Raw genomic sequence first — 3,440 nt, 5'->3', positions numbered from 1 at the left:
ATCTATTTGTTCTTTATGAGCCACCAGATCCAAGTGAGAGGAACAGGTGATGGCAGGCTGAAGGATGCAGTGAGGCTGAGGAGTCAAGTGGGGCTGGGGGATAGAGATGGCACGCACCTTGCCTCCCCCCACCCCCCGGCTCCAGAAGCAGGCGCTAGTCCAGCAGGGTCCCATCTGCCTCCTCTCCGCAGGCTCTGTAGTGGTGGCTTGGAGGAGGGCGCACAAACTCACTGGAGCCTGGCCTGAGAGCAAGCCAGCAATAAAGGCTGCTCCACTGAGCCCCTAAATGCCCCCTGCAGACTTGCACCACAGCATGGACCTGACTGTACCTCCAGGACCTCAGACACAGGTCACTAGGTAGGCCAAACACACAGAAAGGCAGCAGGCAGTGAGCTGATGGTAAAGTCTCAGCAGAGAATGCTGAGGGGTGGAGAGGAAGGGTAGCAGAGTCAATGTAGCAGAGTCAGCTCTGTGAGACCCAGGGAGGGGGTGGTGACTGGGTTTTGCCTTAGCTGACTTGGCAAAGCCTCACCAGGGATTGGGTAAAGAGGATGGAAAGGTAGAGATTTGGTGATGGGGCGGGGTAGGGGGGCTGAGAGGACTCACCAGAGACAGAGTGGGGAGCAGAACAGGCAGATGCACTGAAATACACAGCTGAGGGGAGCAATGGGGAGACAGGAGAGGTCTGCTGCACTATGTGGGTCACCTCCCTGGCCAGGGATCGAACTCATGCTGCAGTGGCTCCAGATAGCTAATATTGCTACACTTAACTCCTTGTGCCACCAGGGAGGCCCAGGGAGGATAGAGATTCTATCAGAAGATCTCCAGGACTGTAGACAGGGCATAGGTGCTTGTGGGGGATGGGCTGCCTTGCCTGACTGGAACCAAGCTATCGCATGGGTGCAATGAAGAGGCTACCAGGTGAGCCAGAGAGGGACCCCCAGAATGAACCAAACCCAGAGCTGGGACCCTACCCAAGTCTCCTGCCACTGGGAAGATTTTCCAGCCCCTTTGGCTGAAATAAAAGCAAAGTGGCGACGAATCAGTCAAATGCGAATGCTTATTTTAAGTTGCAAGAGTTCTGTGGCGCCATGACACTGCTTTATTCTTTGCAATCACCTTTGAGGTCAACAGGACAGCTCAGTTTAATCCTTTTAGTGAATGAGCAAACTATAGGACAGATTCACCTGAAGCCTTCACCAACATCAGTGGGTCTGGGTTTCGTTGGAGTAGAAGGTGACATTTTGTGACCATGAACCCAGGACTTTCTTGGCTCATACACGCAAAGCTGTCTCTCAAGGGGCAGGAGAGGTCTGGTTGGGAAGCAGAGAGAGGGGAACAGTCTCCCCGCCACTACCTGGCATTAGGCGTCAAGTGGAGGTCTGCTCCAGTGTGGTGGAGAAAGTAGTGACAGGCCAGCACCCCCAAGTCCAGGGAGCTCCTGGGTCTCTGAGCACGAAGGGGTGCTGAGGCAGTGTTTAATCACAGTTCACTGCAGATGACTGTGGAGCGCGAAGGTGGACACTAAGTCCCAAAGGATTTTAAGTTCCTAAGACTTTAGAGCCTCTCACTGTGGGGCTGTCTCCAAAACAAAGATCTTACATGGTCTCCCCACAATCCACACACAGAGATACTCCAGTGGTTTCCAAACCTTTCCCCTCACTAGATCTTACTATTTAGTAAGGAGAATATATTTATAAATTGAATGTTGTAATTATTATGAAGTCAGTCAATGAGAACGAAAACTTTGAGGAATAAAGAATGTTTAAGTCAGGGGTTATATATGACAGCTGCCGTTTATCAAGTACAGAATCTAATTCACTACTGTATCACGTTGCACATTTTCAAGAAAATTCTGATTCACACAAATAAGCAGGCACAAAATTGTGGCAGGTTGTAAATGGCATTCCTGTCGAGAGGCAGCATTTGTGACCTCATCCTGGGGTCTGGGCTTAGTCACTCGCTCATGTAAAGCTGTTTCCCTTTCCGCAGCCTCTTCCCTCAGTTAAGCTGACAGGAAAGGCTTTTTTCTAAGTTCTCCCAAATGAATCAACAGGAGCTAATACTTTTGGCATGGACGTATGCAGACTTTTAAAATAAAATTTAAAAAGTTAAGCCAAATAAAAGCTTATACGTTTCTGATATCTGCATTATGTCCTACAACTCCCTGAACCGTGCAAAGAGGAAAGCTGATTTAATCCACCCAGTCTGCTTCTTTCTCCTATTAGGAGGTGGGCCCAGAATGGTGCTGGTCTAAGCCAGAGTCTCCAGCGAGCGCTTTGTTGCTTCTGGGTAAACAAAACAGGCTTGTTCATTTCCTTTGTTCTTACACATTTCGCCTAAAAGCCTCTTCTCCTTTTCCAAAGGACTACTCACCCAGAGACCTGGTTGCAGATGAACTGTTTGAAAACATCTATTTTTCCCAAGCAGCCGTCAGCACTGAGATCCGAATGCCAGCTCAGGCTGGTCTTGGCCAAACCTTAGCCTTCCCTAGTGCCCAGACCCTGGCCGTCTCCTGACTCAGGCTGGACCAGGGCCCCACTCCAAGGCACACTGCCAATGCTACGCAGTCTGTCAACTCCCCCTTCAGTCCCTCTGGTGAGCAGGGTCCAAAAGGCAGGGTCGGTCAGTGAAACCCTGAGACTCCACACAACGGATTCTACACTCCGTGACATGTAGACTATAGACAATTCCCCTGCCTTAGTGGGACCCTAAGGCCTCACCCTCTCATCACACGGGGCCAGTAGTCAGCAGAATATTTCCGGAAAATCTCCTTCTGTTCCTGGCAGGATAGAAGTGGTAGCGGTGACTGGGGCTCTAACCTGGCACTTGCACTCCTTCGGACATTCCAGAACCCCTGCTCCGGTTGAGTTTCTTAAGTAATTTTCCAGGGTGTGTCCCCCATCCCACCCCACCCCACCCCACCCCACCCCGACAGGAGACCGCCTTGTGTTTCTTTCCTTGGTGCAATCAGAAAGGGCAAACAGGGGCCAGCCGACTTGCTGTATAGGACATCTGCAGGGCGCTGTAGTCACTTAAAATAACAAGTGACATTCGTTTTATTACTTTATTTACCCCAACATACTACCGTTTCAGCATGTAATCAATATCAAACATGAGTGAGCTATTTTACCTTTTTCGTACTGTTTTCAGAATCCGTGTGTGCTCTGCGTTCAGTGCTCAACCGCTACAAGTGACCAGTGGCTGCTGTGTGAACGGACAGGGGGTGTCCGTGGGGCCCGGGCCGGGGGTCGCGAGCGTTTCAGAAGCCACAAATATTCTACCAGGAGAAAGCCTCCCCATTCGCTGCCGCTGGCTCCCCACGGCGCCCCAGCCGGACCTGAGCCAGCTAGTCGGCAGCGGACCCTCCGAGGCCAGCGCCCCCACCCACTTGTACCGGGGCGAGCGGGTAGGAGCCCCCGGCCCGGCCGGGGCGGGCC

Source organism: Condylura cristata, unplaced genomic scaffold (assembly GCF_000260355.1).
Source record: "Condylura cristata isolate star-nosed mole 26May11 unplaced genomic scaffold, ConCri1.0 scaffold00018, whole genome shotgun sequence".
Classification (NCBI taxonomy): domain Eukaryota; kingdom Metazoa; phylum Chordata; class Mammalia; order Eulipotyphla; family Talpidae; genus Condylura; species Condylura cristata.
This window is presented reverse-complemented; position numbering follows the sequence as displayed.